At 35.6% G+C, this 14,192-nt stretch overlaps 1 pseudogene; it reads right to left on the reverse strand.

The window, feature by feature from the left end:
* Positions 1-10,780: 10,780 nt before the first annotated feature.
* LOC149818664 (polygalacturonase At1g48100-like) lies at positions 10,781-12,180 on the reverse strand (annotated as a pseudogene).
* Between the last annotated feature and the right edge of the window lie 2,012 nt (positions 12,181-14,192).

The raw sequence follows: 14,192 nt of genomic DNA on the forward strand, positions 1-14,192 counted from the left end.
TGCGATCAACAAAGACTTATAATGTTCGCCCTTCGTAAATAAAAATCCTATAAGCGATAAGAGATGTGTGATGTTCAGAAATCGTTGTAATGCTCACCCTTCGTGAATGAAAATCGCAAAATAGATTTATGATGTATGCAATCAATAAAGGCTTGTAATGTTCACCCTTCGTAAATGAAAATCCTATAAGCGATAAGGATATGTGTTGTTCAGAAATCGTTGTAATGCTCACCCTCCGTAAATGAAAATCGCAAAATAGATTTGCGATGTATGCGGTCAACAAAGGCTTGTAATGTTCGTCATTCGTAAATGAAAATTCTATAAGCGATAAGTGATGTGTGATGTTCAGAAATCGTTGTAATGCTCACCCTTCGTGAATGAAAATCGCAAAATAGATTTACGATGTATACAGTCAACAAAGGCTTGTAATGTTTGCCCTTTGTAAATGAAAATCCTATAAGCGATAAGAGATGTGTACTCATGCAAAAACTTTCATAAGAGGTTCAGGGTTTTGGGTTTTGGGTTTTGGGTTTAGGGTTTAGTGTTTCAGTTTTAGGTTTTATGAATTAGGGTTTGGATAGTAGGGTTTAGGTTTTGGGTTTAGGGTTTAGGTAGCAGGGTTTAGGGTTTAGGTAATAGGGTTTATGGTTTATGGTTTATGGTTTTGGGTTTAGGTAGTAGGGTTTATGGTTTAGGGTATAGGTAGTATGGTTAAAGTTTATGGTTTAGGATTTAGGGTTTTGGGTTTGGGGTTTGGGGTTTAGGGTTTAGTGTTTAGGTTTTAGGAATTAGGGTTTGGATAGTAGGGTTTAGGGTTTAGGTAGCAGGGTTTAGGGTTTAGGGTTTAGGGTTTAGGGTTTAGGGTTTAGGGTTTAGGGTTTAGGGTTTAGGGTTTATGGTTTTGGGTTACAGTAGTAGGGTTTATAGTTTAGGGTATAGGTAGTAGGGTTTAGATAGTATGCATTTATGGTTTCGGTAGTAGGGTTCAGTGTTTAGGGTTTAGATAGTAGGGTTTAGGGTTTAGGGTTTAGGGTTTCGGGTATAGGGTTTAGGATTTAGGGTATAGGGTTTAGTGTCTAGGCTTTTGTGATTAGGGTTTAGGATTAGGATTAGGGTTCAGCGTTTAGTGTTTAGGGTATAGGGTTTTAGGTTTTAAGAAGCGACCGCGATAACGATATATCAATCGTTGTCATTGCGAATGATAGCGATACATAATACCTCGATTTGACGAGCTTTGTGTTTTAGGTTTTTGGGTTTGGGGTTTAGGTATTGGGGTTTAGTGTTTAGGGTGATGGGCTTTGTCTATGTTAACGATATATCCTGTCACAGTTGCAAATCGATATCGCTTCAACGATTTGTCCTATCACGATTTGTTTTGACGAGCTTTGTCCAAGTTAAGGATTTTTCTATCACGATTTACACAATAACATATAAAAAACCAAAAAGAGTTTGAATGTCAAATCCACACGAGATGTGCTATCATGATTTGACTGCTATGTCATATCGCGTTGATTAGTTTTGTAAAAGGTAGATGAAATAAAAAAAATTAATTTAATTAATACGGAATGCAATTTATTGGCTCACGCTATTTGAAACTGGCATTATTTTTTGAAAACCGGTGGTCAGTGAAACAATGTTTCCTTTATATATGAATGACATGTCGCACAAGTTCTGGATGGTGTGGATTCGCTTTGCTTCGCGAATAAGGAACCGACAAACCGATGATTTCTTTATAAACGACATGTTCATGAATTGAACATATAACATGCTTCATCGCAATTGGGGTATCGATATCGACTTCTAACAGATTTTATATACTCTACAACCAAATTTTGTATAAAAAAATTTGTAAGACTATGTATACAAATTATGTAAATATCTCTAGGTTGAAATAAATAAAATTTTAATTTCATTAAATATGATAAATAAGTTGGACTATTATATAGTAAAAGCAACTCGTTGTTATGTTCGACTTTCATAATTGAAAATCGTAAAAGTGATTAGCGTTTTGTAAAGTAGAAACGTGTTGTTTTTTTTTTAATGTGACTTTCTATAAGTGTATAAATCTATTTTAATCAGTGTAGCACACAAATGTCACTGAAAAAAATAGGTGTAATGATCGGTGTTCGTAAATTAATATCGAGCAAGCGTTTATATAAGGCTGAAATGATTTGCACAAACATTCATAAATGGCGATCATGATTTGCAATCTGTCTGTAAGATAATGAGCTTTGTCTAAGTGAACCATAAGTGTCATCGCAATTTATACAATGACGTATGAAGGCTACGTGCTAATATGATTTGCTTTTACGGGCAGTGTCTATGTAAATGCAATTTCCTAATCGCTTTTACGAGCGATTGGGGTTGAGGGTTTAAGGATTTTGGGTTTTACTACAATGATACAAAACGAGTTAAATTCTTAAATACAAATAGATTTTGTTCGTAAATACAAACAAAGATATATTGTTCTCGTCGTAACTTCATAATTACAAATCCACATTATTTATATGATTTACAACCACATTTATATAGAAAAAATATTAGTATTTAGTTACATTATCAATGGGAGAACAGTTCCATCGAACACATATCTATCTTTTAGAGACTTAGATTTTTACAGAAGAGAGCACCAAAACATCTGTATCGTTCATCGTTGCGTCCTTCTATGTTGAGGATACATCCTCTGAAAGCAAACGAGCTTGAGGAAAATGGCACCCCACTGCACCATTTTCATCGGACTGAGGTCGATTCTTAGAGATTCTAGCATTGATACACTCTTGACAATAAGCTTCAAAGGTCAATAATCATTTCTTTGAAGGAGCTGAGGGGATACATGATAGATCGCTCACCCTACGCATTTGTCATAAAGTATATCGAAGATTAGGCAGATATTTTTTCAACTGAGAAGTATGGTATGCGAACAATGTAAGGTCCGACAGTTGGAATAGATCAAATAGATGGACATCTGCATCAACCCCCTCCCTTGTCTATCAAGCACAGGTACAAGGAACACAGAAGAACAAAAAAGAAAGAAAAATACAAGGAAGAAGAAGAAGAAGAAGGAGAAAGCAGAGGAGAAAAAAGAAGAAGAAGAAGTTGCACTGCCGTAGAAAAGAAAGAGAAAGAGAAAGAGAGGTTAAATACATTAGGGTTTTAGACCTGGACAATGGGTCGGGTCTGGTAGGGTAGGGTTTTATATATAGATCTATATTAGGGTTTTATATTTTGCAGGGTTTTAGGCACGTGTACAGGCATCCACACGATGTATAGTCTTGGTAAAGTACAAATCCAATTAACAGTTGCAAAACGTTATGAGTAATTCGCTATATTACATATCAATATCGTTCACATAGACAAACAAAGACATGTCTTCGTTTAGTGTTTAGGGCTTACTGTTTAATGTTTAGGGTTTAGGGCTTATTGTTTAGGGTTTAGGTTTTTGTGTTTAGGGTTTAGGGTTTAAGAAGCTACCGAGACAATGATATATCTTTGTTTGTCTTTGTTAACGATAGTGATATTTAATACCGCGATTGACGAGCTTTGTGTTTTAGGTTTATGGATTTTTGGTGGAGGAAATTGGATTTAGGGTTTAGAGTCACGATCTTTGTCTATGTGAACTATATAGCCTATCACAATTTATAGTTTTATGTCAATTTAAGTCATAGTTGAAAATCGATTTCGCTGCTACGATTTGTCTGATCGCGATTTGTGTTGATGATCTTTGTCTAGTTAACAAATTTTCTATCGCAATTTACACAATCACATATAAAAGACACAAAAATGATAAAAAATAAATCCAAATGAGACTTGATATCGTGATTTGACTGATTCGTCCTATCGCTTTGATTAGTTTTGTATAAGAAAGATGAAATGACATTTATTAACTTCATTACTGTGCAATGTAATTTATTGGCTCTCATTTTTTTGGTAACTGGCGTTATTTGTTTGAATATTGGCGGTCTGTGAAACAATGTTTCCTTCATATATGAATGACACGTCGCACAAGTACTAGATGGTGTGATTATCCTCTGCTTCGTGAATGAGGAGAAGACAAACTAACAGTTACTTTATAAACCTTATGTTTGTGAATCAACCATATAACCTGCTTTATCGCAAATGGGGTATCGATATCGATGAAGGAGACGACGACAGATACACGACCAACGATGGTGATTCAGGTGTATATTGTCTAAACATCGTGTCCATTTTCTTCAAAATTTATCGCTTTTATGTCGTTTATGTGATTTGTGGTGTACTGTATAATGGAATTTCAATATTGTTTATTGAATATTCTGCTAATGTCAGTGGAACATCCACCAAAAAAGTTGGGCAAAAACTCAGCAAATCACTCTAAGACAACATCAATCGACTGCAAGATGAATTCGCAGAAGGAAACACTATCAGTAATTTTGTTCGTATGAAACCACTATCAGTTATGTATGTGCGTATACCATAGGTATGTACGTTAACAAGTTCATATTTGTTGCAAACAGACTATATCTGATTTCGTCAAGTATATTAAAAGCAATGCAACAAGCAAAACTAGAAGCATCGTCAGCCCTTATTTTATGGTATATCGGTTCTCTTTTATGTTTATTTTGGTTTTTATTTACTCTTGTTGCTTTGTGTTTTAACATTATTATTATCACTATTTCAGTCAATAGAGTATCGTATATCGATTGTCATACTCCATTAGATTTCAAGATGGACTACCATACTGAGTTAACGATGATCATTGTGGAGACTTTTGGTCAAGTGAAAAAATAAGTGAACAAACCTCTTGTGCAAGTTTACGACATAACAGTCCTAACACCATTTGTACGATCAATTTGCAGATATTGATTCCCATACTTTGGCAATCTGAAAAGCATTGGGTCTTATACGTGATGGATTTACATGAAAAACAACTATGGTGTTACAATTCGTTAGACTTACACAGTGGTTTACAACTTGACATTTCGCATTTCGTAAGATTTCATCTATAAGGGTATCGTATCATGTACGGTGGTCAAGAATTTACTTTCTTTTGCATTAATCACAGGTCGGTTTCATCAAAGATATTTTGGGAGTCAACGTTAGCGAGTGGATCTTTCGCCTTGCACACGATGCTCCTTTACAAAATAATGGCATCGATTGTGGCGTATTTGTAATGAAGTATATTAAAGTGATATACAATGGTCAAGAACCTTATTTCGATGTTGTATGCTCTTTATTACCCTCTGACATTGGGGACTCAATGTATATATTGGTGTCACATTACATTTTTGTTGCAAGTTGATATGCTTGGATTTCGCACAAAACTATGCAGAAAATTGACGGTGTTTCTAATTGTGGAAGAGAAAATAACTCAGTCGGCAAGAATACCTAAAAGGCAATGAACGACGGGACCCCCCATGCAGAAGTAATTTGATGTGCATCAACTTCCAATAGATTTTATAGACTATACAACCAAATTTTGTATAAACAATTCTTATAGACTATGTATACAAATTATGTAAATATCACTAGGTTCAAATAAATAAAAATTTAATTTCACTAAATACGCCAATAAATTGGATTGTTATATAGTAAAAGCAAATTGTTGTTATGTTCGCCCTTCGTAAATGACAATCGTTCAAGCGATTAGCATTTAGTAAAATGAAAATGAGTTGTTTTCTTGAACGTGACTTTATATAAGTGTACAAACATTATTTACAAAAATATTAATAAACGGTAAAATTGATTTGCACAAGCAATGACAGTTCACCTTTACCACGATTTGTGCTCATGAACAGAGCGATTGCCATCCAGTTGTGACTGACATAGATGTCAATTCGTAAATCGTTATACCATCGTGATTTACAAAATAACGTATGTCTTTTAGACAACAAACTTTGTCTAAGTGAATGATACGTACCATTACAATTTACACAATGACCTATGAAGGCTATATGGTGTAGCGATTTGTTATTACGGGCAATGTCTATGTCATCGATTGTTCCTAATCGCTTTTACGGGCGATTGAGAAAGATGGTTTAAGGATTTTGGGTTTTGCTTCAACGATAAAAAATGAGTTAGATTCTTGAATACAAACGATTTTGTTCAGAAATAAAAATAAAGACATATCATTGTCGTCGTAACTTTGTAACTACAAATCTACATAATTTACATGAATGACATGATTTACAACTACATTCGTAAATAAAAAATATTAGTAGTTGGTTATAATGTCTATGAGCAGCTGAGGATACATCCTCTCCAAGTAAACGAGCTCAGTAGTAATGACATCCCACTGTACCTTATTTCTCAGTAAACGAGCTATGTTGTTTTGTTAAACTCTTAACAAATCCGACAATGTGAAAATTGGGTCATGCAAAGAGTCATGACAACTAACTTGATGGTAATACTTAAAAATAGTCTACACACGATTCATGTGTTATATAGCTCGCTTTTGAATTGATCTGAGTCTGTCATGAAACAAAAAATATATGACACTACATTAAGTTTCACAAGAAATGCAAACATCCTCCCAACATTGATTATATACTAAAAGACTTGTAAAACTGAAGCTATCATTTCGAGAAATCTGGTCGGGAGGATCGAATGTTACAACGTTAGAAATTATGTATGCAGGGTATTGCTGTATGTTGAAAATTACACAAGTTAGATATTGATAAGCTTCACGTAATGCAATTTACATGGGAAGCAATATAATGTCTTGCATACCTGTTCATACGAAGGGTTTTGTTGCTTTTGATTAGAGGTTGGTTATTTCTTAGACCTTTTCTTGCCAACCAATTCTAGTGCACCATTTGCCCTCCAACGACTGCGATCAGAGGCAAGTTTTCTTTTGATACCCTTTGCTTGGTGAATATTTCTATCATAATCAACAATGTTCACTTCTGACTTGTTGAAGATGATGTTTACGCTTTGATGCAACTTCTTAGGAGTGTCAAGAGAAGCATGATTTTCACCTACGTTGTTCGATTTCATTATCTTGGACTGATATTCATGAGCTGCAATGGACTAATGGTGAATTAACTGTACATTTTCAAGTAACTTCCTTGACGCTTTTCTCAATGCACATAGGTTTTTTCACTTTTTGATGCCAAATCTGCAACATGCATAAATGACCTACACAGTTGTTGGTAATGGAAGGCTATGTGGCACTTCTCATCAACACCAGATTGACTAACATTATCCATATCCAGCAGTTCAATCTTTGCTTATCTCCTCCATCTTCGCATTAAATATGACTCAGGTATTTCTTGTATCTTCTCTTGATTAAGTGCCTTTAATGCATGACGACATAAAATATCTTTGAATTCATATATTTTGCATGTACATTCAACTTTTTTGTTGTCAATATTGTACGTGGCATGTGCTTCTTACTTTTTCTGATGCTCTTCGCTCTCCCATAAAATATGGTATTTGTGCATATTCTCGGTTTACACGAGTTCTTCTATGTTGTAATTCATGACATGTATAACCTCTTTCTTAATCCATTCAAATACAATTAGTGTATACAGATCTGCAGGTCACATCAATAATTTCATGCTTAAAGTTACAGGGCGTGTATTGAAGCATTTCACATCTTGTTCAAGCTTATTTTGTCTTAGACCGTCTACAAATAATTCATATTGTTTCATGAAGCGAAACATTGTTAAACATGAATACAGGGTTTTCTTCAGTGTGGCATGCATAGATTCAGCTCTTTGTGTGCTTATCATACATGCACAAAAGTATTGTCTTCTATATGCCAATGTCCACTTCTCTTTTTCTGTATGTAAATTTTGTAACCACAGACAGTCTTCAAGGTCGTATATCTGAATCATTTCCTCCCAATCTGACATAAAGGTGACCTCGTCTACACTCTCAAGTACACACTATATAACTTTTTTGTCAAACTCTGTCTTCTGATTAAATATGTGTCCTATGTTCTTTGCTACATTTTGAAAGATATGTCACAAACATAGGCAATGATGTGCATCTGATCACACATGAAACACTGCAGCCGTAATTATGTAATCACCATCTGTAAGTACAGCTTCAAGTTGATTCTCATTCATTATCTGTATAAATACTCTGAACAACCACTCAAAGCTTTCCTTAGTCTAGTCATACAAAAAAGTGTCACCTAATATACAACTTTGTGAGTGATGGTTCACTACGACAAACTGCGCAAATAGCCACTGTTCAGTATTAATCTTTATTGTTGTATCAAAAACAAACACATCATTAAAGCATTCATAATCTACTCTTGACTTTGAATCTGCCCCAAACATATTCACAACATATCCATCTTTATCCAGTTGCATTGCACTAAAGAAACCAGGGTCAATGCTTGATTTCTTCTGTAAGTAATCAACCAAAGAACATATTTCTTCATTCTTCATGTTATTTGTCATCTCCCTTCTCAAATGGTTTCTTTGACCCATAGGTGTGAATGGCGCATTCTCGTGACCACCATCTATGTGCGCAAACAAATTGTATGTCTTCATTGGTGCAATGTCGGCACTATCAGCTATTTCAGCCATTGCAACATGCGCTACAGTTATTTTACGATGTGACCTTAACATAAGAGTCATAAATGAAACAGATAAATCATGATTATGATCACTGATTAAAGTATGAACTACATATTTCTCATTCGAAAGTCTTCTTAACATCATTCTTGCTGGACATCCACATCTTGATTCTGGCATGCTCCTTGTTGGATTTTCAATTGATTTTTTCCAACCTTCCTTAGAACAAACATATGTCTTTCTCACCATGACACCCTGTGCATTTTTTGACCAAGGAAACCTTCTAACACTGAAGCCAAATTTTAAGGCATAATCATTATAACATTTATATGCAGCATCCTCAGTATTAAATTGCATTCCTTCTACGATAACAGAGTCAGATGTACTATCATGTACATTCTCAGTGCCTGCACCTTTATCAAGTGTACTGTCAGGATCGTCTACCTCACTATCGAATTGCATTTCTTCTGCTGGAACATTCAAGTCAAGAGTGAATCCAATGCATGCACCCTTGTTATCATGTGCATCATTAGTGCACGTGTTCACTTCTTCAGGTGCGTCATTAATACATATGTTCACTTCTTCATATCTTTCAAATGATTGAGATAGATCATCTTCATTACAACCAGATGATAAGCTCACCACTGTTATAAGCAAGATATCAATTTGCGTTAGCAAGCGCATACATTTACTACGATTTATTCAAGATGCATATAACAACGGATACCGATAAGGTTAAGCAAGTCAAAGAAACGATTTAATGAATCGCAGTATAAAAGCAATTGTGGTTTGTTATTTGCTTATACTATGCATCGAGTTGTTACTTACCATGCCAATAAAAGAAACGATATATCGTACATGTGTGTTGACAATAGCACTTTAATTATATCTACGATGCTGTGAAGCGAGTTCAATAGAAATTGCTAAATGAGCAGCGATTTGAATACAAAAATCACCACCGCAAGCATGTAAAAATATATTTTTGCACGCACACGTTTTAAAAGTCTTTCTACAAATATCTTACAAATATATACTACAAAACACATAATATCTTACAAATCGATATATATATCGCATAATATATTACAAATCGATACGACAATTCAGCATAATACCTTACAAATCGACACTACAAAACACATAATATCTTACAAATCAATAAACATATCACAAAATATATTACAAATTGATACAAAAATTCAGCATAATAGCAAACAAATTGATATTAAAAAACCAAACAATATCTCATAAATTGGTAGTATATTACTAAAACCGCGATTTGAGATACAATGCATATACTAAGTGAATGAAGGATACCGAATGGGGTAGAGGCCCTTCCTCGCATTTGTAAACAAGCATTCTTGTCAATAGGTCTCAGCGTCTTACAAATATCGATAAGTTTTCAACTATCGAAAGAACAAGATCCACCTGCAATAACAAAAGAATGCTTTAATGACACTCAAGACGACATATGTTCTTCAACGATAGCATGATTTCATGAAAAGGTACTCACGACGCTTTAATGGCACTGGCTGGAATGTTTGTGCATCATTGCTTTCTTCTATAATGCCTAACGATAACGAAAAAGAAGAGAAGACTATAAAGAAAGATGGCCGACAAATTCACCTATAACACCAACCAATGATCGAACCAGTCGATCGCGAACACGGGAATGTTTTGTAACACAAGGCAGGAACAAGTAGGCGACAATGTGTTATAAAACAGGCTAAAAAACAAGGCGAGAACCTCGACTCGAGACGACGGCAAAATTTGCGTTGTTAAAGGGAGCTCCTGTTACAACAGATGGTGCAAAAGTTTACTGCTTAGGGCAAAAACGGAACGTTTGGACTTTAAAGAGTTAACATCATACTTTCTGGATGGAGGACTTGTTTTGTCCTTTTTTCGAACCGTCGTTTCCCTTCTTTTGAATGGAGGATATTTTTATAATTTTTTTGAACCGTCGTTTCATGACAAGAATAGCAGGAAAGGGTACTTAAGTCTTTGCAACCGCACCAGATTCTAATGCTAAGTGATGCCGACACACAAGGGGATACAAGCTCCACGAACTCTTATACGTGGCGCTCATTGAGACCCCCGAACACGAGATGTAGCTAACGGCCGTCTTCGAGGGAGAACACATACCACCCTCTCACTGTCGAAGCAGGTTATATGTTACTGAGTCATGTAAACTACGACAATTTTTTCTTACATTCTAGTATTCTGTGGTTCTCTAAAAAATGGTAGCACAGAAGCTATTGCCCAGCACACTAGCAGCACTAAGAGGAGCCCTCTGTGAGAGACTGAGGTTCTCCCTCTTGCAAACATGCTATAGGTGGGATAGTGAGGGACTCCAATCCCCCATAAGCATTCCAACAGAAAGGATCTGCAACCATCTCTCCTTCTGCAGGAAGAAGCTCAACTTCTCCCAGTGTTATGTTGGAGCAGGGCATGTTGTCACTGCAAGCAAAATGGATCGACTGGCTTCGAACATCATACATTCCCTTAATATTTCTGTATGCAACATCTGCAACTAATACAGCAGATGTCTGTTTCCTGCGTGCTTTTGACAAGCAGTAGTACTGATCTATGATCACGCAGTTTCTAACATTCTCCATATAGACATTGCTGAAAGAAATGCCTGATACAGTCCTCATCCCTCATTGCCATATTTTGATCCTTATGCCAATATCCGAGTTTCGTATGACTGAGTTGGAGACGGATATATTTGAAACACAGGCCAGTGAATTATGGACTCCGAGACTTCCAATGCTGGTAATTAGTAAATTCCAAAATGGCAAGTAGTTAAATTTACCAAAAAAACCAAGAGAAGACTAAGAATAAACACTACAATCCACTAGAAGTATTGTACCTGATGCCATGACTAGGCCCACATGTAACATTTGCTATGTTAACTTGTGAACAACCCGGTCCAATCGATGTGCAATCATCACCTGATCAGTACAACAACTTTGCCTCAGAGTCGACCAACAACTTGGAAGAACCAAAACAAACTAAATGTACAGAATCTTTGTTGGCGAATAGTAATAAAGGAAAGATTATAAGCTTTTACCATTGCTTATGAGAGAATTGTATATGCCAACAAACTTTGTGTTCTCAATGTGAATCCCATCAGTATTGAGACTCGTTGCAGGGGAAGAAATGGAAACACTGTCAACGAGTACGTTATCGCAGGAATCAAATTTGACATGGAATTGAGGGCTGTTTTGGATTCTGATCTGACTTACTGCCAAGTTTGAGCTCTCAAAGAACCGAATGGCATGAAATAAAAATTGAATTTTTCAAAATGGGTTGTAACATATGTTCTTGAACTTACTGCAGGGCTGTAACAAGGCCCAGGCAATGTAGACCCATTTGGGCCCTGAAACCAAGTAGAAGATGAAAACTTGATCAATGACAAGCCTATCACAGATATAAGTGGAATGGCACTGCATTTGTATAATCTTGAAACTTAGTAAATGATTATAAATCCAATAACCAAATTCATAAAGCATGCATCAAGGCTTGGGCAATTACGTTGCAGGGGTTATTGAAGTGGGTCACAACGTCGGTAATAGTTAACAACAAATCCTCTGTTTAGCATGGATTTGAGAAGAACTCAACTAAGTTGACTTACCCATAAAGGCATAAACAAAATGATTGTTGCTATTACAGCCATCTTTCCTGTATCATGCTAGGATAAATCCAATATGCTTTGTCTTCCATATAAATAACCAGACATTGCAAGATCAAGTAGAAGCAAAATGCTGAACCAATTTCTTTTGATAATACGTGCAGGGTCAGCACATCATTGGCAATCTCAATCCCAAACATTTAAAATATTCATTTCACTCTTAGCAAAAACCGATGAACTAACAAGAAACATCCAAATTAAAAGAGAAGCTCGTGATATCAAGAAAAGCATTCAAACTGAATTTAATGCTAAGTCCACAAAACAAAAAAGACAACTGGTTCCAAAATACTCTGGTAATAAACACTTGGTAAAAAAATGAACACATAATTATGGTAGAACAAAGAGCATAAGATCCATAGAAGATTTTTTTTTTTATCATTTAGATATTGAACCTTTATTTTTTTACTTCTATGCACTTGATGAACAATTATATGTTAAAAGATGTGTTTTTCCTCCGAACAGAAAACAAATCGCAACAATGCTCACTCATACATCATATGTAATTGATATGCAAAACAATCAACCCAAAAGTTTCATTCATCAATTAAATCTCCCCAAGAGAAACAGGGATTCCTCAAATAAAATGCCAGCATCATCCAAACAGAATGCTCAAATAAAATTCCTCAAAGATGTGTTTTGAGACGATTCGATTCCTGATTTACTTTTAAGTGGTCTTGTGCTCTCTGCTTTCTAAAATTTTAAACGGGTCGACCCACCTAACCTGTTTATTAAACGGGTCGGGTTCATGTTAGGGGTATGCCAACCTGGCTGACCCGTTTAATAAACAAGTTAGGCAGGCAGGTCAACCCGTTTACCTGAATCCAACCCGTCAACCCGTTTTTACCCGACCCACCAACCTGCCCGCCAACCCGTTTAGCGAACCCAACCCACCAACCCGTTTACCCGACCCGTTTATTAAACGGGTTAGCCGTGTCGCTGACGGACATGCACCACGACATTCATAACATGCAGCTGTCAGCAGAATAAATTTGTTTTACTCTCCTTTAAAAAAAAAACTTATTTTTTCATGAGTAGTCTGCCCAAATTCATGAACTTGGACATGCTAGCCACAACTTCGGATGTCTTCCACAAGTGATGCTACACTTTTTTGGGACAATAGGTCTTCATTAAATAAAAAACTTACAGTAATATTTTCAATATGTTTTTTTATTTTCTATTCCACCTTTTTCTTGGGATGATGATATGGGTTGGGCTTGAATTCAGCTGAATAAGCCTACACTTTGGTAGGCTTCAGTTTTGAATAAAATAAAGTTACATGACTGCATTTAATTTTACATTATTATTATAATTTATAAGTGGCTTCATGTTCCAAGATCCAAAAGCAGCTTCCCACATTTGCATGTGTCCTCTTTCCAACCAAGAATTATCACTACGAGGATGCATATCAATAGCGGTGATATATCGCATCACTATTGGCTTATTTTTCATCTGCCCTATGAAAGTAAGAATTCTTACAAAAAAGAAAAGACTTTTATTAAGTAATAATGATCATATTTATAGCTCACAATTAAAAGGTGAAACAATACTAAGAATGAATTGCGCCGAAACAAAGAACAGCGATAGTTGTGTGGCAATCTTTAACGACGAAGTTGGCAAGATACTTGGCTCACCGTTATAAGCTACTTATAGGTTATAACAATGATGTACTATTCTCACTGTTGTAGAGTATAACAGTGAGATCCCTGTGCGTCGTTATAGGCTATAACGGCGAGACGAGGATCTCGCTTATAAAATCGAGATAGGGATCTCACCCTTATAGGTTATAAACCTGCAAACAAAAAACTAATTAAATTTAGTTTTCTAAAAAAAAAAATACATTCGGAGAATATAGACATTGGATAAAAATTCAAAATAGAGTGCACTAAACATTTTTCATGACCAAAAAAGCTCCATCACAAATATAGCAAGTTTAAGCTAAACAAATCCTCAAATATTAGAAATTCACATATCTAAAAAATAACACAACATGAAACTTG

This window comes from Nuphar pumila, chromosome 13 (genome assembly GCF_984573655.1).
Source record: "Nuphar pumila chromosome 13, dmNupPumi1.hap1.1, whole genome shotgun sequence".
In the NCBI taxonomy this organism is placed as follows: Eukaryota; Viridiplantae; Streptophyta; class Magnoliopsida; order Nymphaeales; family Nymphaeaceae; genus Nuphar; species Nuphar pumila.